This window comes from Balaenoptera physalus (genome assembly GCF_965194825.1).
Source record: "Balaenoptera physalus genome assembly, chromosome: 9".
NCBI classification, from domain to species: domain Eukaryota; kingdom Metazoa; phylum Chordata; class Mammalia; order Artiodactyla; family Balaenopteridae; genus Balaenoptera; species Balaenoptera physalus.
This window is the reverse complement of record NC_138888.1, coordinates 36,754,148-36,781,451: the sequence shown is the minus strand read 5'-3', so window position 1 is coordinate 36,781,451 and position 27,304 is coordinate 36,754,148.

Genomic DNA, 27,304 nt, shown 5'->3' with positions numbered 1-27,304 from the left:
CATACTCCAGATACATATTATCTGGATGTTTGTCAGGTTCATCTTTTTTTCTTCCAGTAAAAACAAAATTATTTTCATTCAACATTTACTATATAGAAGCAAATATCTTCCTACATTCATTCTATTAATAATAATAAATCTAAACTGTTAAAAAGTTGAAACCAATGCATTCTGAAGGTATATAATGCAGTGAATCTGACTGTTGCATCCTGGGCTGAATTTCAGAAATGATACCAAGTGCTTGGGATGGATGGTGCTAGAGAAATGGCAGCGGACTCCAGCTATGACTTTACAGTTGATGCTGTGGTGCCACATTTGTGTGTTTCTATCTATTACAAAAGCAAAAGAGGATTCTAATCAGCATATCCACCATGAGCTTCTGGAATTAAAACAGACTGAAAATTCACCCAATAGTCTCTTTTATTCTGGGGAATATTTATTCCAGATGTGCAGAGCAAGTACATGCCTCACTATAATTTTATTGTCATGTAATGATTTCAAAATTTCCTGCTTTTTATTATTGTGCTATGTGTTTATGAGAATATATATCCAATAGAAACCTATTAAGCTAGGAAATGATTATCTTTACTATGCTGGTAATGGTCGGTCAAATATGAAAACTATGGCAAAAAACTTAAAGTAGAAAATCTTTACCAAATCTTTTATCTTTTCATTTATTCTTTTGTTGGTGCAAGCTATGATTTCTTTTGTTTTAGTATCAGATTAGTCACTCCAGTTTGAAATGATACCAAGCAACAGGGTTTCTCATACTTCCTGAGACATGCTATTCCAGAGGCTAGCAGATCTGACTGATACAGGCTTCTTGATATTCAAATACAGTCTCTTTTCTTGAAGTTTCCATTGTTCCTATTTATTAATTTATATTTCTAAATAAAAAATATCTTTAGGGTCTCTGAAAAGAAGTAAGTGTTTTGAATCTGTGCAAGCAAAAATGAACCCAGGCCAACATTCCCTCCCTGCCCACTGGGAACCCCCCGCCTCCAGGCCATTCCAGGAACAACCAGATTAAATAGTTATGCCCCAACCAAAGCCTAAAGGCCATTATTTAGGTTTCTTCTGAGAAAGGAGAAACTACAAACTTAAAAACAATAGCTATCTTTGTAAAAATTTTTCACTTTTCTTCTCCAACCCTCTTAAGTAAGAGTTGCCAAGCAATCACCACTGTATTCAACACAGATTAAAATATTCGTATGTGCATTTATCTTTTTGGCCACTTCTAATCATTCTTACCTGGTGTTCAATTGTAATCTTATTAAGCAACAGCATTCAGTACTTACGGAGGTGTTGTCTTCCTGGTACATAAATGCCTGCTCAATGTCTGATTTCTCTCCAGACTTTAAACTCCATGAGGGCAGGGACAGTTCATTGCTTAATCACAATTCCACCCCTGTGAAAAGATGTTTATAACAAGAAGTGTGCCATGATGTTTTTATTGTTTAGGAACTGTGAAGAAGAGTAAGTTAAAATTCTATGCCTCTTGAGAATTACAAAGAGCATTTATACTCTTAGTAACTTCTTAATAATATAAACCAATTTATCATCAATTAATGAGCAAAAGCAGTGTCTGGGCTTCAAAAAAAAAAAATGGAGAATGGAGGCAAGATGGCGGAGGAGTAAGACGCGGAGATCACCTTCCTTCCCACAGATACAGTAGAAATACATCTACACGTGGAACCGCCCCTACAGAACACCCACTGAACGCTGGCAGAAGACGTCAGACTTCCCAAAAGGCAAGAAAATCCCCACGTACTTGGGTAGGGCAAAAGAAAAAAGAAATAACAGAGGCAAAAGAATAGGGACGGGACCTGCACCAGTGGGAGGGAGCCGTGAAGGAGGAAAGGTTTGCACGCACTAGGAGCCCCTTCGCGGGTGGAGACTGCGGGTGTCAGAGAGGGGAAGCTTCAGAGCCACGGAGGAGAGCGCAGCCACAGGGGTGCGGAGGGCAAAGCGGAGAGATTCCCGCACGGAGGATCGGTGCCGAGTAGCACTCACCAGCCCGAGAGGCTTGTCTGCTCCCCCGCCGGGGCGGGCGGGGGCTGGGAGCTGAGGCTCTGGCTTCGGTGCTAGCCGGGAGGGAGTCCGGGAAAAAGTCTGCAGCTGCCGAAGAAGCAAGACACATTTTCTTGCCTCTTTGTTTCGCGGCGCGCAAGGAGAAGGGATTCAGAGCGCCGCCTAAACGAACTCCAGAGACAGGCGCGAGCCGCGGCTATCAGCGGATCCCACAGCAACAGGGGCTCAGAGGGAAAAACGGAGAGATTCCCGCACAGAGGCTCGGCGCCGAGCAGCACTCACCGGCCAGAGAGGCTTGTCTGCTTACCCGCCGGGGCGGGCGGGGGATGGGAGCTGAGGCTCTGGCTTCGGTGCTAGCCGGGAGGGAGTCCGGGAAAAAGTCTGAAGCTGCCAAAGAGGCAAGAGACTTTTTCTTGCCTCTTTGTTTCGCGGCGCGCAAGGAGAGGGGATTCAGAGCGCCGCCTAAACGAACTCCAGAGATGGGCACGAGCCGCGGCTATCAGCGCGGACCACAGAGACGGGCAGGAGACGCTAGGGCTGCTGCCGCCGCCACCAGGAAGCCTGTGTGCGAGCACAGGTCACTCTTCACACCGCCCCTCCCGGGAGCCGGTGCAGCCTGCCACTGCCAGGCTCCCGTGATCCAGGGACAACTTCCCCGGGAGAACGCAGGGCGCGCCTCGGGCTGGTACAACGTCACGCCGGCCTCTGCCACCGCAGGCTCGCCCCGCCTCCTCCGTACCGCTCCCTCCCACCGTCCTGAGCGAGCCAGAGCACCCGAAGCAGCTGCTCCTTTAACCCCGTTCCGTATGGGCGGGGAACAGACGCCCTCAGGCGACCTACATGCAGAGGCGGGTCCAAATCCAAAGCTGAACCCTGGGAGCTGTATGAACAAAGAATAGAAAGGGAAATCTCCCCCAGCAGCCTCAGAAGCAGTGGATTAAAGCTCCACAAACAACTTGATGTGCCTGCATCTGTTGAATACCTGAATAGACAACGAATCATCCCAAATTCAGGATGTGGACTTTGGGAGCAGGATATATTAATTTTTCCCCTTTTCCTTTTTTTGTGAGTGTATATATCTATGCTTCTGGGTAAGATTTTGTCTGTATAGCTTTGCTTTCACCATTAGTCCTAGGGTTAGGGCCGTCCGTTTTTGTTTTTTTGTTTTTTTTTTCTTTTTTTACTTAAAAAAATTTTTTCCTAATAAATGTTTTCTTAATAATTTTTTCTTTATTTCCTATTTTTAGAAATTAAAAAAATTTTTAATAAGTTTTTTCATATTTTTTATTTTTAAAAATTAAAATTTTTTTTCTTAATAAATTTTTCTTAATTTTTTTCTTACTTTTTATTATAATAGTTTTATTTTATTTTATTTTATCCTCTTTCTTTCTTTCTTCCTCTTTTTTTCTCCCTTTTATTCTGAGCCATGTGGATGAAAGGCTCTTGGTGCTCCAGCCAGGCATCAGGGCTGTGCCTCTGAGGTGGGAGAGCCAACTTCGGAACACTGGTCCACAAGAGACCTTGCAGCTCCACGTAATACCAAACAGCGAAAATCTCTCAGAGATCTCCATCACAACATCAAGACCCAGCTTCATTCAACGACCAGCAAGCTACAGTGCTGGACACCCTATGCCAAACAACTAGCAAGACAGGAACACAGCCCCATCCATTAGTAGAGAGGCTGCCTAAAATCATAATAAGGCCACAGACACCCCAAAACACTCCACCAGGCGTGGACGTGCCCACCAGAAAGACAAGATCCAACCTCATCCACCAGAACACAGGCACTAGTCCCCTCCACCAGGAAGCCTACACAACCCACTGAACGAACCTTAGCCACTGGGGACAGATACCAAAAACAACGGGAACTACGAACCTGCAGCCTGTGAAAAGGAGACCCCAAACACAGTAAGATAAGCAAAATGAGAAGACAAAAAAACACACAGCAGGTGAGGGAGCAGGGTCAAAACACACCAGACCTAACAAATGAAGAGGAAATAGGCAGTCTACCTGAAAAAGAATTCAGAATAATGATAGTAAAGATGATCCAAAATCTTGGAAATAGAATAGACGAAATGCAAGAAACATTTAACAAGGACGTAGAAGAACTAAAGAGGAACCAAGCAACGATGAAAAACACAATAAATGAAATTAAAAATACTCTAGACGGGTTCAATAGCAGAATAACTGAGGTAGAAGAACGGATAAGTGACCTGGAAGATAAAATAGTGGAAATAACTACTGCAGAGCAGAATAAAGAAAAAAGAATGAAAAGAACTGAGGACAGTCTCAGAGACCTCTGGGACAACATTAAACGCACCAACATTCGAATTATAGGGGTCCCAGAAGAAGAAGAGAAAAAGAAAGGGACTGAGAAAATATTTGAAGAGATTATAGTTGAATACTTCCCTAATATGGGAAAGGAAATAGTTAATCAAGTCCTGGAAGCACAGAGAGTCCCATACAGGGTAAATCCAAGAAGAAACACGCCAAGACACATATTAATCAAACTATCAAAAATTAAATATAAAGAAAACATATTAAAAGCAGCAAGGGAAAAACAACAAATAACACACAAGGGAATCCCCATAAGGTTAACAGCTGATCTTTCAGCAGAAACTCTGCAAGCCAGAAGGGAGTGGCAGGATATACTTAAAGTGATGAAGGAGAAAAACCTACAACCAAGGTTACTCTACCCAGCAAGGATCTCATTCAGATTTGATGGAGAAATTAAAACCTTTACAGACAAGGAAAAGCTGAGAGAGTTCAGCACTGCCAAACCAGCCTTACAACAAATGCTAAAGGAACTTCTCTAGGCAAGAAACACAAGAGAAGGAAAACACCTACAATAACAAACCCAAAATATTTAAGAAAATGGGAATAGGAACATGCATATCAATAATTACCTTAAATGTAAATGGATTAAATGCTCCCACCAAAAGACACAGACTGGCTGAATGGATACAAAAACAGGACCCATATATATGCTGTCTACAAGAGACCCACTTCAGACCTAGAGACACATACAGACTGAAAGTGAGAGGATGGAAAAAGATATTCCATGCAAATGGAAATCAAAAGAAAGCTGGAGTAGCAATTCTCATATCAGACAAAATAGACTTTAAAATAAAGACTATTACAAGAGACAAAGAAGGACACTATATAATGATCAAGGGATCGATCCAAGAGGAAGGTATAACAATTGTAAATATTTATGCACCCAACATAGGAGCACCTCAATACATAAGGCAAATACTAACAGCCATAAAAGGGGAAATTGACAGTAACACAATCATAGTAGGGGACTTTAACACCCCACTTTCACCAATGGACAGATCATCCAAAATGAAAATAAATAAGGAAACACAGGCTTTAAATGATATATTAAACAAGATGGACTTAATTGATATTTATAGGACATTCCACCCAAAAACAACAGAATACACATTTTTCTCAAGTGCTCATGGAACATTCTCCAGGATAGATCATACCTTGGGTCACAAATCAAGCCTTGGTAAATTTAAGAAAATTGAAATCGTATCAAGTATCTTTTCTGACCACAACGCTATGAGACTAGATATCAATTACAGGAAAAGATCTGTAAAAAATACAAACACATGGAGGCTACACAATACACTACTTAATAACGAAGTGATCACTGAAGAAATCAAAGGGGAAATCAAAAAATACCTAGAAACAAATGACAATGGAGACACGATGACCCAAAACCTATGGGATGCAGCAAAAGCAGTTCTAAGAGGGAAGTTTATAGCAATACAAGCCTACCTCAAGAAACAGGAAACATCTCGAATAAACAACCTAACCTTGCACCTAAAGCAATTAGAGAAAGAAGAGCAAAAAAACCCCAAAGCTAGCAGAAGGAAAGAAATCATAAAGATCAGATCAGAAATAAATGAAAAAGAAATGAAGGAAACAATAGCAAAAATCAATGAAACTAAAAGCTGGTTCTTCGAGAAGATAAACAAAATTGATAAACCATTAGCCAGACTCATCAAGAGAAAAAGGGAGAAGACTCAAATCAATAGAATTAGAAATGAAAAGGAGAAGTAACCACTGACACTGCAGAAATACAAACGATCATGAGAGATTACTACAAGCAACTCTATGCCAATAAAATGGACAACCTGGAAGAAATGGACAGATTCTTAGAAATGCACAACCTGCCGAGACTGAACCAGGAAGAAATAGAAAATATGAACAGACCAATCATAAGCACTGAAATTGAAACTGTGATTAAAAATCTTCCAACAAACAAAAGCCCAGGACCAGATGGCTTCACTGGCGAATTCTATCAAACTTTTAGAGAAGAGCTAACACCTATCCTTCTCAAACTCTTCCAAAATATTGCAGAGGGAGGAACACTCCCCAACTCATTCTACGAGGCCACCATCACCCTGATACCAAAACCAGACAAAGATGTCACAAAGAAAGAAAACTACAGGCCAATATCACTGATGAATATAGATGCAAAAATCCTCAACAAAATACTAGCAAACAGAATCCAACAGCACATTAAAAGGATTATACACCATGATCAAGTGGGGTTTATTCCAGGAATGCAAGGATTCTTCAATATATGCAAATCAATCAACGTGATACATCATATTAACAAATTGAAGGAGAAAAACCATATGATCATCTCAATAGATGCAGAGAAAGCTTTCGACAAAATTCAACACCCATTTATGATAAAAGTCCTGCAGAAAGTAGGCATAGAGGGAACTTTCCTCAACATAATAAAGGCCATATAGGACAAACCCACAGCCAACATTGTCCTCAATGGTGAAAAACTGAAACCATTTCCACTAAGATCAGGAACAAGACAAGGTTGCCCACTCTCACCACTATTATTCAACATAGTTTTGGAAGTTTTAGCCACAGCAATCAGAGAAGAAAAAGAAATAAAAGGAATCCAAATCAGAAAAGAAGAAGTAAAGCTGTCACTGTTTGCAGATGACATGATACTATACATAGAGAATCCCAAAACTGACACCAGAAAACTACTAGAGCTAATCAATGAATTTGGTAAAGTAGCAGGATACAAAATTAATGCACAGAAATCTCTTGCATTCCTATATACTAATGATGAAAAATCTGAAAGTGAAATTAAGAAAACACTCCCATTTACCATTGCAACAAAAAGAATAAAATATCTAGGAATAAACCTACCTAAGGAGACAAAAGACCTGTATGCAGAAAATTATAGGACACTGATGAAAGAAATTAAAGATGATACAAATAGATGGAGAGATATACCATGTTCTTGGATTGGAAGAATCAACATTGTGAAAATGGCTCTACTACCCAAAGCAATCTACAGATTCAATGCAATCCCTATCAAACTACCACAGGCATTTTTCACAGAACTAGAACAAAAAATTTCACAATTTGTATGGAGACACAAAAGACCCCGAATAGCCAAAGCAATCTTGAGAACAAAAAATGGAGCTGGAGGAATCAGGCTCCCTGACTTCAGACTATATTACAAAGCTACCGTAATCAAGACAGTTTGGTACTGGCACAAAAACAGAAATATAGATCAATGGAACAGGATAGAAAGCCCAGAGATAAACCCACGCACATATGGTCACCTTATCTTTGATAAAGGAGGCAAGCATATACAGTGGAGAAAAGACAGTCTCTTCAATAAGTGGTGCTGGGAAAATTGGACAGGTACATGTAAAAGTATGAAATTAGAACACTCCCTGACACCATGCACAAAAGTAAACTCAAAATGGATTAAAGACCTAAGTGTAAGGGCAGACACTATCAAACTCTTAGAGGAAAACATAGGCAGAACACTCTAGGACATAAATCGCAGCAAGATCCTTTTTGACCCACCTCCTAGAAAAATGGAAATAAAAACACAAATAAACAAATGGGACCTACTGAAACTTAAAAGCTTTTGCACAGCAAAGGAAACCATAAACAAGACCAAAAGACAACCCTCAGAATGGGAGAAAATATTTGCAAATGAAGCAACTGACAAAGGATTAATCTCCAAGATTTACAAGCAGCTCATGCAGCTCAATAACAAAAAAACAAACAACCCAATCCAAAAATGGGCAGAAGACCTAAATAGACATTTCTCCAAAGAAGATATACAGATGGCCAACAGACATATGAAAGAATGCTCAACATCCTTAATCATTAGAGAAATGCAAATCAAAACTACAATGAGGTATCATCTCACACCCGTCAGAATGGCCATCATCAAAAAATCTAGAAACAATAAATGCTGGAGAGGGTGTGGAGAAAAGGGAACACTCTTGCACTGTTGGTGGGAATGTAAATTGATACAGCCACTATGGAGAACATTATGGAGGTTCCTTAAAAAACTAAAAATAGAACTACCATACGACCCAGCAATCCCACTACTGGGCATATACCCTGAGAAAACCATAATTCAAAAAGAGTCATGTACCAAAATGTTCATTGCAGCTCTATTTACAATAGCCAGGACATGGAAGCAACCTAAGTGTCCATCATCGGATGAATGGATAAAGAAGATGTGGCACATATATACAATGGAATATTACTCAGCCATAAAAAGAAATGAAATGGAGGTATTTGTAATGAGGTGGATGGAGTTAGAGTCTGTCATACAGAGTGAAGTAAGTCAGAAAGAGAAAAACAAATACAGTATGCTAACACATATATATGGAATCTAAGGGGAAAAAAAAAAAAAAGGTCATGAAGAACCTAGTGGCAAGACGGGAATAAAGACACAGACCTACTAGAGAATGGACTTGAGGATATGGGGAGGGGGAAGGGTGAGATGTGACAGGGTGAGAGAGTGTCAGGGACATATATACACTACCAAATGTAAAATAGATAGCTAGTGGGAAGCAGCCGCATAGCACAGAGAGATCAGCTCTGTGCTTTGTGACCACCTAGAGGGGTGGGATAGGGAGGGTGGGAGGGAGGGAGATGCAAGAGGGAAGAGATATGGGAACATATGTATATGTATAACTGATTTGCTTTGTTGTAGAGCAGAAACTAACACACCATTGTAAAGCAATTATACTCCAATAAAGATGTTTAAAAAAAAATTTTTTTTAATTTTTAAAAAAATGGAAAAGGTATGTTTGCTGAACCTATGAGTCCAAAAATTAAAGAAAAAAATTTCCCAAACAGCCACTGTGTTGAAAGGATACCCCATGTGACACCTGTTGAGTTACTCAGAGGGAGCTCTGTAAACCTAAATTGCATCTTTCAGAAACACCTGAGATAATCTGTAATTTCTCACGTGGTCTTTGAGATCTAACTTTTGACTTAAAGATAAACTTCCCGGTGATGATGGAGATGGTGATGATGGTGATGATGGCCTGGCCGAGAAAGTGGAGGAAGGAAGGTCCACTGGGAGGGCCAGCAGAGCCCTGTTGGGTCAGGGGAGCCATGAGCTAAGTGGAGAGGCAGAGCCTGGGAGACAGAGGGCAGAGAAGGACCCAGGCCCCACCTTCCACCCAGTGAGGCTATACGGGCAGACAGAGGGACAGTCAGAGGGAGCATAGCGGCCTCAGAAAGGCCGTCTGCTAGATCTGCGCTGTCCAGGACAGTAACCACCAGCCACGTGTGCCTGTTAATGTGTAAGTTAATTAAAATAAAATGTGAAAGTCGGAAAAAAAAAAAAAAAGAAGATAAACTTCCCAACTTGACAAATTTATAATTATAATTAATAAATATAAAATCTTTTTTTTCTCCAGACTGTCTTGTCCTCCTCTACAAATCCCACAAAGGACACAGTAGAGAGGGCAGGAATGCAAAGGAGGTCTGTGGTTTGGAATTGGTCCAAGCCAAACTGAATTTTTCTGAATATACACTGAACTGTCAGCAAAGAACACCATGACCCAGAACTTGAACAAAGGGAAAACCCCACAGCCCCTGAAGTCACTAGTTCCATGAGTTGTTTTCCAGGGATTATTCACGTGTTTAAAATGTGTCCATCCAACTGCCAACAAAACCTCCTCATGAACATACCACTGGAATGATTTCCCTTTCTCTATTCCAGGTGAAATGTGCATTCCTCTGAGCAGCTCACCTTTAAGAGCACTTGCTGGACCTATAGATTCTCATATCTACTCTGAGACTTGCAGTATAGGGTCCTGCCCTCATCTTAAAAGGTCTCAGGAAACTGATATCTGAGATCCAGGATTGCAGGACGGTCAGAACCTGAAGGTAAGCAAAGGACCTCAATTCTTCCCAAAGCATCACCTGACAGAGACAGCCTAGCTAACATTGTAGGGTTCCTGGCAGAGGTGTGTGGAGAGGGGAGAAGGGAAGATGGAGACAAAGACAGCTAGCTTACTGCTCAAGACTGGCCCATCTCCCCTCATTCTGGGATGACTAATTGAGAAAACAAAAGGTAAGTGAGAATCATCTTCCCTCATGTGTTTATTAAGCTCTTAAAGAGTAATTCTCTGCTGACTATGTTGATTCATTTATTTATACCTTAGGGATATAAACTTAAGATGGCATTATTGGCACAGAAAATAAAGAATAGACAGAAGCATAGAGTTAAACAACTTTAATCATCAGAATTCTAGTGTCTGCTTAACTAGCTGTGTGAATATGAGCAACTTAACTTCTCTAGGAACAATTTCCCCATCTTCTAAATGAGAGAGATGAGGCCAAAATTTTCTACGATTACTTCTAGCTTTACCCAGGTAATGAATTTTTATGAATGCTGCATGTAAGCCAAGTAGAAAACATATGCAGTAAGATATAGTTGATAATAGTATTAAAAAAGGAATCATGAAGGATGTGTGTCAGTGAGAATTTGCTGCTCTTTTCCAGTCATCTTGCAGAAATTTATGAAAAATATAGAATGTTTTAATGTGTAAGAATGTCTGCTGAACTAAAGGGTACAAGCTTTCTAGACATGAGTTGTAGCCAAGGAGATAAAACTTAAGGATGGAGTAGAAGCATTAAGGAAATTTTTCCTAGAAAGGAGCAAATATAAGTAGCAGGGGTGGGGGAAATAGACGTTAGTAAACTCATAAGAATCAGAGAGCTAAAGAGCTTTGAAATAGGATGTGAGGACTCAGACGTATTTGAGAAGATACGTCATGGTCAAAATGAAGGACAGAAAAGATGACTCAAGCCCATCATAATGGATTTATAGAGAAGGCTGATTGATGGTGGTGGCCATCAATCCAATGAGGATGAGGAGGGTAGTAATAACAGTTACCATTTATTGAGCACTTACTAAGTATTAGAACTCTTTGCTAGGAAATGTATAAATACCTTGTCTAATTTCTAGAACTCTCTCTAAAGGATACTGTGATATTCATCACATAGATAAATAAATGAAGACTCAGGAAACGTGACTTCTCCAAGGGCTAACCCAGGTCTCTCTGTGCTATTTTCAATACACCATTACTGTTTGCCCATGAATAGGAAAGCTCCTCATCCAGGGCTTTGGGCAATCAAGAATTATTAAGAAAAAAATTAGTCAGAGATAACCATCGATAGATCAGGTGGAATTATTTCTCCTCGAGCAAAGGGACTGTGTCTTCCTTACCTACTTGTTCCCTGCACTTAGCCCAGGGTCTGGCACAGAGATGTGCCTCCCAGATGCCCCTTCAAGGAAAGACTTGCTGCCCAGCTGCTGAGAGTGGGGTCAGCCTCCAGCTGTTAGCTACAGCAAGGTTGGCCTCAGCTGTAGATAATTGCCTCACCTGAAATCATGCCTTTTCCGGAAGCCTGCATCCAGTAACTGAGCAAGGAGAGGAGAGTGGTGTTGGAGGATAAAGGCCTGAAGCTGATTTGAGACAACTCTAATGGGCAATCTGACTTCAGAGCTCCCTGCTCAATGAGCTGAGATCTTGTCAGTTCTACTTTGCAATTTGACTTCTCTCTTGGCCCAATTCTGCTTCTGTCCCATTCTTTTCATAGGTGTTGATGCCTAATAAATATCTTGGACTCCAGATGCTTCCAGAGAACACAACCTGCAACACACCCATTATGTGTCTAATAAATATTTGAGAAATGAATGGATGGATAAAGTGGTATGAGTTAAGGAGCATTTTTAGAGATTCCTATCTGCTCAAAAATGTTCCCAGTAGCTGGTGACTGAGATTCTACAATCAGAGGTTTATTCCTTTTTCTTAGTGCTTCTGCTCTTATAAATACTCATGAGGTAAATAGCATGTTAAACTTATTGGACACATATATCCTAGTGTAAAGAAAGTCCTGAAAGCACATTCTCATAGGAGGAGAGAGAGAAAAAGCATGAGAGCACTGATCAAAGAGCACTAAGGACTTGTCTTCTGCAGCTCAATCATTCAGAAGTTGAGCAAAGTGAAACCAACACAGAAGAACAAGGGAACCACGGAGGTCATTTAAAAGGGAACATCATTTCCTTATTTATGCTACCTTGGTGCTGCTTGCACATGAATTTCCACTCTCAGATTTTTTTCAACCCTGTGGTGATAGAAAGATTCCATCATACCAGCAAAAAAGAAGCTCAAGCTTTCCAGTGAGTCTTTTCATTAATTATCACTATCATAATAACCATCATCATTATCAACATCATCATTGCTATAATAAGCAAACATTATATACCCATTTTAAGTGACCATAGTGCCATAGTCACCGAAGTCATTCTCCAGGCTTTCTTCGCCTTTGTATATCATTATTTCAAATATTTCTTTAAGACAAAATGAAAATGGCATGTCTACTTTCATATACAATGATTTGCAAACTCAACCTCTCCTTGGTCAACTGAAGGAAAATATCTTCTACAATTGAATAGCTAAATAACATTGTTACCTCAAGATACTTTCAATCTTTTCTTATAAATACCTTGATGTATAGAAGATTTTCACTTCTCCCTTAATGTCTCTCCTCTAAGTAAGGCCTTAAAATCTGAAATAGTTTTTCAAAATGCAGTGCATTTATTTCTATTCAGAAAATGTTATAGGTTTTACCTTAGTTTGTTTCATCCAAAGCAGTTTTTTTTTAATATATGTAAATACAAAGCAGTTGGAATTGGAAGAAGGAAAAATCACTCTAAGGACTTTGTGCACCCCCATAACTGGTTTATTCTCCCTGTGGCACAGTGGCTGATGACACTTTTGTCATGCAACTCATCCTTAAAATCCTGTCCAGCTCTCTGAATCCATCCCCTACTACAACCACACTATCACCCCCCCTGCCGTTCCCTATCCACTCAATATTCCTTTCTGCCAATGGACATTTTTGCTCCTCCTTCTGGTACCAGGTTTTGAAAGAAGAAAAAAAATTATTTATTTCTTAACTCTGTATTCTCATTTAAAATCTCTCCCTTCTTCCCCTTGTTCTCACCCACTTACCACCTCTCCAGGTCACCTCTGACCCCTACACCTCCCCAGCCATTTCATCGTTAACTTTGCCTGAGTCAGAGGAATGATTCATGGAATCATAAAACTCAGGGTGGAAAAGAACCTTAAAGGTCAGCTAATTCAACCACCCTACTAAGTGGAAAAACCAGCTTTTATTTTCATTCTTTCTTCCCTGACTTCCCAAACTCAATTGCAAGCATCAGAACAATGTCTCTAGTTGTTAACGGAACTTCCCGCTTTGGATATCCTTTTAAACAAGGTAGGTTCCCCTCTCTCTGAGATAGCTTAGGGAGAGTCCTGTCAGTGGTAGACAATGGATTACAGATGAGGAAACCAACAATCCTCTGAATATAAAGTTGGTTACTCTCTCAAAAACTGTTTTAAATGAGCATGTTTATTTCACTTACTCCATTTATTCTATGGGACAACTAAATATTGTCCCCAGAAAACACAGACAATTCAACAAAAGAAATATACAAATGGCCCATAAAAATATTAAAATATAATCAACCTAAGTCATGGTAAGATAAATAAATGTCAATTCAAATTATAGTGCGATTATATTTCTCATCCAGCATATGGCAAAAATTTAAAACAGGCACTCTCATACATTGCTAAGGGGTGTGTACAAAACCTTTATGGACAGGGATTTGCAATATCTAAAAAAATAACATGTGTGTCTACCTTTTGACCCAGCAATACCACTTCTAGGAATTGACCCTGAAAATACACCTCCAAAACTATAAAAATATATCTGTACAATATTACTCAGATTATTCATTGCAGTATTGTTTATAATTGTTCAATATTGGAAACAGCCTTAAATGCCCATTTACAAGAGAGCAGTTGTATAAACAATGATGCATCCACACAATGGAGTACTAGGCAACTGTAAGAAAGAATGAGTAAGATCTCTATGGAACCAATATGGAGTGCTCTCCAGGATATATTGTTAAATGAAAAAAGAGAAGCATATTTATAGTAAGTTATTTTTGTGTAAGAGAGAAGAGAAATTTAGAAAATACACATATAACTACTCATCTGCACATAAAGAAACACAGGACAAAATAGAAACTAATGATATTGCTGAAAATAATAAAAGGAATAGTAGGAAATTATACCACTTTTTATACAATCCTGACTTGTGGAATCATGTGAATGCTTCTTTATATACTCAAGAAAACAAGGATGGGCAGAAACTAAAACGGAATACAAACAGAAACAAACAAATGAACCAGTTGGGGGACGGGGGAGAAAACTAACTCAAGTAATTTTTAAGTGGAATAGTTGGACTATATACCTTCTATATACCTGCAGGCTAAAGACAAAAAGTGTTAACAATTATTGAAGTGCAGTCAGCAAGGGTTTCTTTCTATCACTGACATAAAGGTATGAAACTATTTTCGTATATTCTAGGATTAAGCAAATAAGTAAATATACAGTGGTCAGTGGGAGCCTGATTTCTCACTGACAAAGTTACAAATGTGGAAAGAAGGAAGGTCTAAATGATTCCTGTGGCTTTTCCCAGCTCTGTCTACTCAGAAGACCTAGAAGCAGTGACACCCATTCTCCATTCCCAAAACAAAACAAGTCTGGGGCACGGAAAGGACAAATTGAGTCTGGAAAATCTTTTTGTGGCAGAAAATAAGGACGTGCTTCAAAGAATGGTGGAGGCATACCAAAAGGACAAAGAAGCCAGCTCGAAGAACTTCCCACTAGTCAAAATCTGGAAATTTGAGCATCGAAATAATAACAACAGTAACTTATTATAATCCACTGAATGAAATAAGAACCCATGAGTCCATAGTCCTATTCATACACACATACATATGAAGAGAAAGTTCTTCCTTACAGTACAAAACCAACTAATGAATATAGAAGAAATGATGGACTTGGAAAGTCACCATTAACAACCATCATTGAAATAATTGATTCAGGCAAGAATCATTAATGGGTACTAAACTAGTATGTGTGAATTTGATGAGTAACAGAGTATTTACATAGCCTTAAATTTTCTCCCAGAAGATATTTATTAACTACAATGAAAAAAGCAGTAACTTTTCGGTGGAGAAATCTGGCAGACACCTCCTTAACCAAATGATTAAACATTATCAGTAACGGTGCATGTCACTATCACATGCCTCCTGGTATGATACCCTAAGAAAGACACAGCATCACTCCTGTGGAATTCCTGCTGAAAATGCCTACCCCGAATCTAATCCTGAGGAAACATCAGACAAATTCAAATTGAGGAACGTGAGGAACAAAATATAATTGGCCACACACTTTAAAGTGTCAGTGTCATAAAATACGAAGCAAGACTGAAGAACTGTTCCAGGTTAAAGGAGACTAAACTGAATGCAATGTGAGATTCAGCAGGGGGCTTTGTTTGTTTGTTTTGCTGCTGTTGTGTTTTTGTTTATTTGTTTTCTATAAAGGTAATTACATGGACAATTTGAAAAATCTGACTGTGTGTGAAATAATAGTTATGTATCAATGTTAACCTCCTGATTTTGATGATTACATTTAATTATGTAAAAGAATGTCCTTGATTTCAGGATATACACTTGAAATAATTAGGGGTAAGTGGCATCATGTCTGCAAGTTTCAGTTTTTATCTTTTTGACACTCTAGGTGAAAGGTATAAGAGAATCCTTTGAAATTGTCTTGCAGCTTTTCTGTAAGTTTGAAATTATGTCAAAATAAAAACACATAAGAAAAAAGACTATTATCCTCTTGTGGTCCATCCCTCCATTAGTTACTGTGTATTTATCACATGCTCTCTACTTCATTTTGTGTTGCATTCTATGGGGTCCTCCACCCACACATCGTGGTAACAAAATTGAAAGTTTGGGTGGAGTGGGCAGCCTTTTGATTCTCCTGTCAGATGTAAAAAGCAGACATATTCCCATTTTTGTTTAACATGTACCAAATCCATCCTTCACACACAGTAGTAGTTGTTATAGGTACATATGCTGCTCTCATTATGTCATCTACCAAAGGTGGCTGCAAGAATATGATGTGAGACATTTGGGCCAATTCCAATCCTTTTCTATAAATCTATTCTAAAGCAGGAACTCTTAGACACCTATATAGTCAGTCTAAAGACGACTAAGGGAGACTAAAATAGGAACATTTGTACTTTTTTAAAAGTATCTATATACTTGAAGAAAAGCTTGTCTGCACTATATTTAAGTCGTTGTGCAAAATGTGTATGACTCATTCATTCATTCACTCAGAAAGCCTTGATGGAAAAACTAGTACTCATCAAGTTTTATGGATAAGTTCTACAGGTTTTAAAGCTAAAGGAAATGTTCCTCTTCTGGAACAGTATTTTCAGGAAGGAACAATATGGTAAGTGCTGTAATTGAATTATATACTAAGTATTATGGAAACACAAAGGAGAGCACGATTAACCTCACAACAGTTGATATTAAATCACAGAACAAGAGTCAAAAAAGTCATAAAAGACACCTAAGCTACCTGCCTTTTCCAGGCCAACATCCTAAATCTTGTCTGTGGTATTCCTGACCCCTGAACATGGAAAGGGGTGAGGTATCATCCCTACACCTTGGAAATGACTCAGAGGCAGAGGCAGGGAAGAGGTGAGGCACTGAGGTGGAGAGAGTTGGTCAGAGCAGAACATCTCTTAGCCTTCTACTTCCACCCATGCAGAGTGCCTCCACTTCATAGCTTTAAGGTATACACTTGCCACAAAATAATATTTCACTTGATAAAAGGATATTGGTGCTGGGCTTCCCTGGTGGCGCAGTGGTTGAGAATCTGCCTGCCAATGCAGGGGACATGGGTTCGAGCCCTGGGCTGGGAAGATCCCACATGCCGCGGAGCAACTAGGCCCGTGAGCCACAACTACTGAGCCTGCGCGTCTGGAGCCTGTGCTCCGCAACAAGAGAGGCCGCGATAGTGAGAGGCCCACGCACCTCAGTGAAGAGTGGCCCCCGCTTGCCGCAACTAGAGAAAGCCCTCGCACAGAAACGAAGTCCCAACACAGCCAAAAATAAAATAAATATAAATAATTTTTTTAAAAAAGGGATATTGGTGCTAAAAAAATTGAACTGAACATGAATTTTAGCACATGATTTCTCATATTGATAGTGTGTGTGTGTGTGTGTATTTCCAGCTGGAATGTAATTCTCTCAATACCTGGCATCTAGGTACACAAAAAAATTGTTCACAGAGGTTGTGCTAACAATAGTTGGTTTATGTAAAAGGATAAATACTGCTGCATTGTTCATAAGAGTGAAACACTGATAACTACAACTTAAACATCCAGCAAATGGTCAGATAAATGCTACACTGAGCCATACTTTGAAGGGATTTTTTTAAGGAGGTTGATTAATATGTGCTCATCAAGAAGATTGTTCAAAATATGTTGTCAAGTGTACATACAATTTTATTAGCATTACAAAGTTAATGAAGTATGAATCTCGATTCACAAATTCAAATATGCAAGAAAGGTAACTTTTTTAAAACGATGAACTTATTTTCTGTTTTAAACTTATTTTTATGTGGTAATAGAAATTAATTCCTGATATTGCAGTTGTGTTCCAGGAAGGCTTACATAGGGTCCACATATGGGTGAAGAGACATCTTGTCCTTGATTCTGTCCTCTATCAAGGATCCTAGGATCCATTCTCACCCTGTCTGGTCACCCATCTTAGGATCACTCCAGTCATTTCTACATCCTCCCCTTCCTGAGTCTGGCTCTCCTGGCTACTTCCACGCCCTTCCCTAGAGTCATTTCATTCATGCTATACTGTAGGAAATTCTGAGAGACTGTCTGAAGTCCAATGGGTCTAGACACACCATAGTGGCATTTCCTGGGGCCTTGACACCACCCCTGCCTGAGGGTCTACCAGGACAGCAGGCACAACCTCTCTACCTTCAGATTCACTAAACCTGCTTGCATTCTGTCTCTCCACCACCAAGTTCACTTGAGCTGGGGAGTCAGAGCAGAGGACCTTCTTTCCCAGGAACCCATAAAAAAGGATGCCGCATACGGTTGTATGGTTTGAACACTGCACAAAGGTACTTGCTTGAGTATGAGTAGGGATGAAATCTAGAAAGTCAAGACCCTTGGCATGAGGCCAAGGCCGCTGGAAGAAGGAGCGGCTTTTGTCTTTGTATAAAAGTGTTGTCAGCCACCTAAGCCACGGCCCTTGGGAAGGATCTGCTCAACAAGGCACTTTACTGTAATTCATTCACCAAAATGTGGCCTTTTTCTAATTTTCAGAATGAAGCTGCATAAGCAGCTAGAGGTCCTTTCTTCCTCTCTAAATCTCTCTCTTCTCCCAAGAATTGATAGTTTTTTTATCTAGTCTTGAAAGCTCTAAGGCTTCTTCTGACTTACCATATGTTCTTCCAAATCTCTTTTTATTCCCTAAGCCTTTTTCTATTCCCACAAGGGCTCAAAATGTTGCAACTCAAAAGTTGTTGACTTCCTTTTTTAAATGCATTCAGTTGGGTCATCTTTTCCCTGAGGCAGTGAATGCAGAATGTGCTAGTTTATGGAATGGGTGAAAGGCCAGGACCACCAGGAAATACAGTGGGGAAAAAAAACCTCAGTTAATATTTCAAAATGTCATATTACCACTGTGTGGGCATAGACCACTTCTGGAAGGCTACACTTGTCTAAACTGTTAGCAGTAATTCTCCTCAGGAGTGAAATTTGGGGATGAGATCTCTATTTTTTGCTATATAAATTTCTGCATTTGAATTGTTTTTATAAGGAGCTTGTGTGACTTTTGCAAATTTTCTTGAAAGACAACATTTTTAAAACTGGAAAAAAATGTTCCAGTGTACTTTGAGTGATGGTATCCAGAATGATACCTTGTTTGTTCTCCCTTCTCCTGAGTGCTTTGTGCTACACCTACCTCTCTATGGTCGAGATAAACTATTTTTTAATTCTTGATCACTGTATAAATGATGACATTAGTGTGAGTTATGGAAATGGCAGTATTAACTGATGGAAACAATATGGATTAAAATGTACATAATTGGCATAATTTAATATGATTTACCTTCCAGGTGGGGCCACAAAGGGTCCCATAACTGGAATTCCAATTTCTCACTTCCTTTTGCAGATGAGGAAGGGCCAAAACTTAACAGATAACAAAAGTAAATCCTAAAGGGTGGCCCAAAGGAACAGAGCTGGGAGAGCTGGGACAAAGCTCCTGTCCTCCAGATTCCAGGCCAGTGTCTGTTCTGTCACAAAACACACTTTCTCAGTTTGGGCTACTTCTCTTCTTTAGTGAATATAGAGAGAATGGTGAGCAGAATTGGATTTAAGTGAATGAAGTTTAAACTTCAAGTGCCTAATTTGCATGGGCCCTTTCTCATGTCCTGAGAGGGCCATAGCATTGTGTTCACATGGGCACCTGATTTTGTAAAATGTGCAAAGTAAAATATTTTTTAACAGCAATTGGTTCAGGCCACTGTCTCTTTCCACTCCAGCACTTCCTCCTACTAGGTGACATTGGGTGGCCATGTGACTTTGGAGGACATGATTAAGGGGTGGTTGATTCAGCTGTGGATACATATAGTTTCAGTACATTGTCATATATGTATATGGTTCACAGATACTCCCATGAAAGTCGTCACCAGCTATCCCCATGCAAGTATAGAGTATAGATTCTAAGAATCTCCTTACAGCCCACTGTGTCAACTCTCCTGGCCTCCTGACACAAAGGTTCAGGGCCAGACGGTGATTCCTTCATAGCTCAGCTCTGACAGCATGTGATGGTGGAGAGATGATGTTGAAATGTATGGAACCAGAAGCTAATCCATAGAAAATCCTTTCAAATATCAAGTGCGTAAAATTTTAACAGAGGATTTGGGTCTCATCAAGATGTTATCAAAACAGATGTTTTCTCTTGTCAGGAATATATTTTAAAAAGCAGTGCATACAATTATAAAAGGTCCATATTTCTCACAGTTTATGCTAATTGTGTGAGACAGAATTTATCAGAATTTCTAGATTTGAAGGGAACAAACCTTTAACTATATTAAAAATAGAGAGCAGGTCTATCACAGTTCAACAATATGATAAAAGGTTTTCCCAATTTGACAACAGTTGTAAAAATTTACGACATTACTAACAACGATGGTGCTAAAATTTTTAAACTACTAATTTTTAAAAATATTCAGTCAAGACTAAAATATCTTTCTTGTCTCTCTACAGAACATAAAATTGATATTTAGTAAAGAAGCAAAGAGTATACAGACAAAACAGTATTTTTTAAAAAGTAGTATAGAGGTGTGGCATACAGTTAATTTAAAAATTGCTCTTTTCAGATTTTTTTTGTATTTGTGACTTTATGAACTTTCCTATATTGTAATTTGTGTGTGTCTTTTGTACCTAATTCTGTATTCGTTTTTTGAAAGAAGGCCCCTCAAATTATTATATGCTTCAGGAAGCCATCAAACCCAGATTCACCCTGACAGGGAACATAGTTTTCTTTTGATGCTTGCCTCTAGCAGCTTTGTTAATCCCTGCCTTTTCCTGATTTCCCATCCCACTTCCCCCTACTTCTTTTTTCTTTTCTTTTTTTTTTTTTTTTTTACTTAATTTTGGCTGTGTTGGGTCTTTGTTGCTGCGCGCGGGCTTTCTCTAGTTGCGGTGAGCGGGGGGGCTACTCTTCATTGGGGTGCATGGGCTTATTGCGGAGGCTTCTCTTGTTGCAGAGCACGGGCTCTAGGCTCCTGGGCTTCAGTAGTTGCAGCGCACGGGCTTCAGTAGTTGTGGCGCGCAGGCTCAGTAGTTGTGACACGGGCTTAGTTGCTCCGTGGCATGTGGAATCTTCCTGGACCAGGGATTGAACCCATGTTCCCTGCATTGGCAAGCGGATTCCCAACCACTGTGCCACCACCCCCTACTTCTTCGACCCCTCATCCTTGAAGGTAACACACACAGAAGGCTTTCCAAGATACCTAGCCAAAATTAATGGTTCTTGTTTACAGTTTTCACAGCAGCCAATATTTGCCTCTGACATCACACTTTATCAGAATCTGCCCTGGATTAATTTATACATCACATATATATTGAGGACCAGTTATATGCTGGGTTCTGTGCTGAGTCTCAGTACTTCCTTTGGTCCCAGCCTTGCCCAGGATCCTGAAATTTTAGAAGGCCCTCCAGCCACGCCCCTCCAAATGGGCTGGAGGTCTGTGGGCCCGGTGGGGCATGCTCATCCAGAGCCCTGGTCTCCTTTCCTAAATCACATACCTGGGACTCCAGAATTACTTGCTTAAATCCACACTGAATCTGCTTCTGCACGGGCCTCTTACCCTGGTCCTTCCTCCAGAGAGCTGATTTGCCATTGGTATGCTCACTCCTAGGGCCAAAAAGAAGCTGTTACTGCAGTAGGGGAGAAGGTACAGGGCTTGGATATAAAGGGGGAGATCCTATGCTGTAATGGGAAAAGAAAGGAACAAGCTAGTAGTTTCATTTCTATCATGCCCCAGACCTTACAAATGTCAGTTATGGGCCTGCTAAGACTGTAGTTGGAAGGCCTATGTCTTGTTTTTCATCCCAGAGGTTCCTAAACTTTCTCTGCCTCTATAATCTTTTAGTATCTTTGTAATTTTTTCATGGCATAACTAGGGCAAAAGAAATGCTTAACAGTTCCACTTATTAAATCCAAGCTACTTAAGAGTAGTAATTCACATGATATCTTACAGATGTCACATTGTTTCCCTCAAAAATGTAAAGTATCCTGCAGCTACCCTATGAATTTTCCAGAGACCTGGAATACCTCATTGCACAGTTTTGGAATTGTGTTCTATCCACTAGGGTATGAGTTTCTTTGGAAAAGATATGGAGTCTCATTCATCACGACAAATTATATTTTCCAAAAATGACCACATTCGAGTCCTACAGGCTTTTCTAGAAAGTTACCACTCTCTCAAGGAGGTACGAAGTCTAATTCCCTTCCCCTTGAATTTGAAGGGACTATTGACACACCTGTAATCAATGAAATGTGGCAGCAACGGCACTGCATGACTTACAAGGCCAGGTCATAAAAGGTGATACAGTGTCTGCCTTGTTACCTTAACCTGTTGCTCTGAGCTGTCATGTAAGCAATCCAACTGCCTCGATGCCTCCATGCTGTAAGGAAGCCCAAATTATCCCACTCAGGGAGACCACAGTGACAGGCCCTGAAGCTACTTGAAGGAAAATAGAGTCCTCAGCTCCTCTAGCTCCCTCCTCTTCCAACTCCGACCACTGTCTGAGTGCAACCATGTAAGGCACCCAATGCTGTAACCACCCATCTAAGCCCTCCTGAATTCCTGCACACAGAATCTATGATCATGATAAAGTGACTGCTGTTATTTTAAGCCATTAGTTTTGGAGCGATTTTGTTAGACAACAATGGTAACTGGAAACATTTTTTTTCTTATTGCCTTGACAGCATAGTATATTGAATATTTTGAAAGGTTAATAAATGCTCATCAAACTGAATGGAAAAATGGAACATCTCAAAGTACCAGTGATTAATCTAAAGTTACACAGGTATATGTTGAAAATATGGAAACTTAGGTTATATGTATCCTGATTTCACAGCAAACCTAGGGTACTGGGGTTTGATCTTTTTAGAGTTTTAATAAATCCCTTAAACGAGTCAATTACCTTGCCTTTTGTCTTCGTGTCCTCACAACAAAGGGCAGGAAAATAATTCTAAATACTCACTAGCAAGCTCACTATATCATGAGGTCACCGCAGGGGTCGTGTATGCTGAATTATCAATTCCAGTTAATTGAGGATTTTAATTAGTCAATTCAGATTAAGCAAGGTACTACTATAATTGGTGGATTCCAAAGGCAGCCATCTGTTCCCTTTGTGAGTATTAATACTATGTCCTATAGCGTCTATCAAGGAAAAGAATTTGTCAAGTAGAAATTCTCTTAACATTAGCAAAAGGTGAATGCTTAGGAAATAAAAGGGAAGAGCTGGGGAGAAAACAGACTAAAGACAGGAAAAAAGAAAAAGCCTAGGAAGAAAGCAAACAGTCCAATTATTTGCTATGTTAAGAGAATCAAACTGAATTTAACTTAGACATCTGTTTATGCCTGGTTTTTTTTCCACTGGAGTGGAGGGAGGTAATTAAAATGCCATGTAGCTGCTTGCCTTGTATGCATTTCTAAGCATAATTCAAACTCTTATGAATCTGCCCTCTCAAAGAAATAGCTGATTATAGAAACAGAACAAAACCTCTTTGATCCCTCTTGTGATACAACTAGGTCATGAGAAGTAGAATTCCAGATATATTTTGTTTTAAATGATTCTTCATGAAAAATCTGACTTGGGGAGGTTTTTGAAATGAACAATGATGGAAACCAAGGCAGAATATAAAGCAAAAGACTTGTTGACATAAAAAAAAACACCAACTCTGCAAAGGTTACCTAAATGGACTTATTGTTGACATGATTTTTTTTTTCCAACCTCCTTCATAATAGGGTTTTTTTCCTAAATGAACAATGCCTAAAAGGTGCAATGATAAATTTCAGGTGCGTGTAACAATAGACGAATTGTGCCATGCAAAACCCCATAACATCTTGGGTACTGGTGGAAGAAAAAAAGGGACAATATTTATGAGTTTCTCATAAACTTCAACCTGTTTTTCTAGTGGTTTTGTTATCTAAAATACATAAATGTATCTTTGTCTTCTAGGCAGAGGAAAATTATTGTGCTTTTGGAATTAATTGTGCCTCTCTCTAAAAGCAAAAAGTTAACATATTTTGCGGAGAACCTAGTATTTTTTAACACTTACTTGTAAAATAATATAATTAAGATAAGGCTGTATATCAATTAAGGTGGTTGTTTTTGTTTTTGTTTTTCCCCTTACAAAGAACAGACAACCTCTTACAAACTAGTTTAAAAACCAAAAGAGACTCACATAACAGTAAAGTTCAGAGTTAGGACTGGGTTCAGGTGTAGCTCAATCAAGAACATTCCTCTGTTTTTCTACAATTTTCTTGGTTTTGCCCTTCTTCATAATGTCATCTTCAGGCTTCCCTCATGATTCCAAAACAAGTCTCCCAGGAAGGTGGATTTCATGTGCTCTTACTCACATCTCCTAACCTGCTTGAGATTGAATTTTCGGTGCAATCTACTGATTGGTCTATACCAATTCAGGTCCCACTCCTGAACTGAAGGCAGTTCAATCCCACGCAACTAACAGCTGCTACACAATGAGGAGGGGTGACTCTTCGAGGAAAATCTGAGTACTGCAAGGAAGGAGGGAAAAGGTGAAGATAATATAATATACCAGAAGATAACTGATGTTCACTACAGGTAGTTCGTGCAAACGGTCACAGCAGCGCTTATGTTTTTGGGCAAGTATAACTATGGGAAAGTATAAGATTTTCACTAGAAAAAACAACCCTTCTGTTCTAAATTATGTTTTTAATGAACAGAAATGCAGAAATGAATGCAGAAATAATGAGTTTATCAGAAACAAATCAAAGAGTCAAATTAGCAAGAATTTCAACTATGGAAAATGGTTTATGTAATTCTGATTCATCTAGCAAATATTAACTGAGTACTTACATATACCAGGTGCTGTGCTAGGTTGATATTTTTATTAGTCTATTAAGTATCATTGTGATATAAATAAATAGGTAATATAATTGCTGGTAGCCTAAGACATATTATTAAAGTTTAAATAAATACCATATATGATTTCTCTTAGGCTTTTAGAAATAGCCCCCCCTCACCAAAAAAATATATTCATGACTACCATTGTGTATCATGAGTGATACGAGGGCCCCAGATTAGGAGCAATGATAAAAATAAAACAGAACAAAAAGTGTAGACACTAATATATATGCATAAATCATATAAATCCTATACACTGTTGGTATTAACTTTAAAGCTCAATCCTCCACTAAATCATTCTCTAGCACGAAGATACACTCTGATGAGGGGCTTCCAAATTTCTTATTTACCATTCACTCCCCTACAGGAGTCAGACCGAGCCACCTGGACTCAATCTGAGCTCAATCTGGGGTGGTTTCTTCATCCTATGACACAGAGCCACTCAACCCCAGACCTCAGGGTGCCACTGGGTATGCAGTACAAGAATTAACCTTAAGAATTAATATCATTAGTGTTCAGGTAGCTCATACCACTCACAAATTTCCCTCTAACAAAGAATAGTCTGAATTTTATATATTAGTCAAAAACCTAGCAGAAGCGTACCCAGGATGAGCCAAGCATGCAGCTGACTTCGTATCAGCCATGAATGCACACTGAGCACTCACTTTCCACTTTCCAAATTTCTGTCCTGCACCCACACAGCCAACCTGTGTTCAGACGATCATTTTTACTAAACACTTCACCTCCCACAAAGCAATAGTGTGTATGATTTATATAATTAATGTTTGCAAGGGACTGCTAGAGCCTGGTCTGAAAGATGCCTTTGAAGAGGAAAAGATTGTTGATGCTATGATGTCCTGGATTTCATATCCTTATCAAGACTGCTTCTATGAGGAAAAGCTACAGAAATGATAGATGGGACCATTTTTATTCAGCACAGTTACAGGTGGCAAAACACTGCTGTAGGACTCAGGCAAGAATATGTCCCTAGGCGACATCAACTGTATAAACATGTATCGTGTCAATCAGTAAGAATGTAGGTACGATACTTTATTGACCAGGGGTAATGTTAATTCCATCCTGCTTACAGTGTGCTCTGTACTGGAAAAGTTCAAGGTGCTTTGCAAGCACCATAATTTAGTGAAGCATGAAATGAAAGCTACACATAGGAAAGTTGAGGTATTTTGAAAAATTAAGACATTATCTTTATTCAGCTATTAACCAAGAAGGATTTACATTCAGTACTACAAATGCTTTCCCCCATACAGACACTTCTGTTGTTATTTAGGGAAGGAAGGTAAAGAAAATTGATCTTCACTGAGGGTATACAATGGACTACACATTGGAGGTTTCACATTATTCATCTTGTTTGAACTTTAAAACATCTCAGTGAGGTATATTTTATAGTTGAGGAAACTAAGGCTTAGAGGAAACATTAATCTGGCTGAGATAACATAGGCTACCATGTGACAGAGCCAGGAACTTAAGCCAATTTTGCATGATTCCAAAGCCATTGCTCTTTCCATTACACATACAGCAGTGGACTAATAAACACCATCAATCTAATAGTTTCTTTCTTTTAGGAGCTTGTCCTTACCTTTGCAAAGAACCGAAGAAACATATATTTTTCAAATAAATTATTCTTGAAATACCCGTGAAGCTGTCTCATACCATGCAAGCCCTCATTTCTCTTTTCCATCCCTGAATTGTGGACCAGAATATACAGTTTAGTATTTGATTACTTACAGGAAGCCTCTATTTTAAAATAGTACCTGATTTATACCTACCCACTGCCAATCAGACACATAAACCACCTCCAACACTTCTACCATCACTGGGGTCAATAAAGTCATGACTATGGTTGGAATTCCAAAAGGAAAGAAAATTATTGAGTTCATCAGTGAAAACACAGAAAGTATCTGACAAAACAGGAATGCCTTAAGATACTGTGGATGGGCAGGCAGACTCAAGAAGCTCTCAACTCGAAAGTAAGTTACCCTCCTGTAGACTGAAATTTTAAAAGATACTTTGTTATGCTATTGGAATTTTTTAAAAATAGCAAATCATTTAAATTCATTTAAAGGATAAAATATCCTTTTCCTAAAATACACATTCCACCAAGGGGCATCTAACTTTCACAATTTAGGGATAATTCAGATGGTTTTCCCAATACTTCTGTGAGATCAATTGCACTGAGGAACTGTCCATTTTTATTAGGAGAATGAAGATGAAAGTAGTTAATTTTGAAGCATGGGGCAGCTTGAGGGAAGTTCAAGGATCAAGGTACAGTGCTAGGCTTGGGCCAGTATGA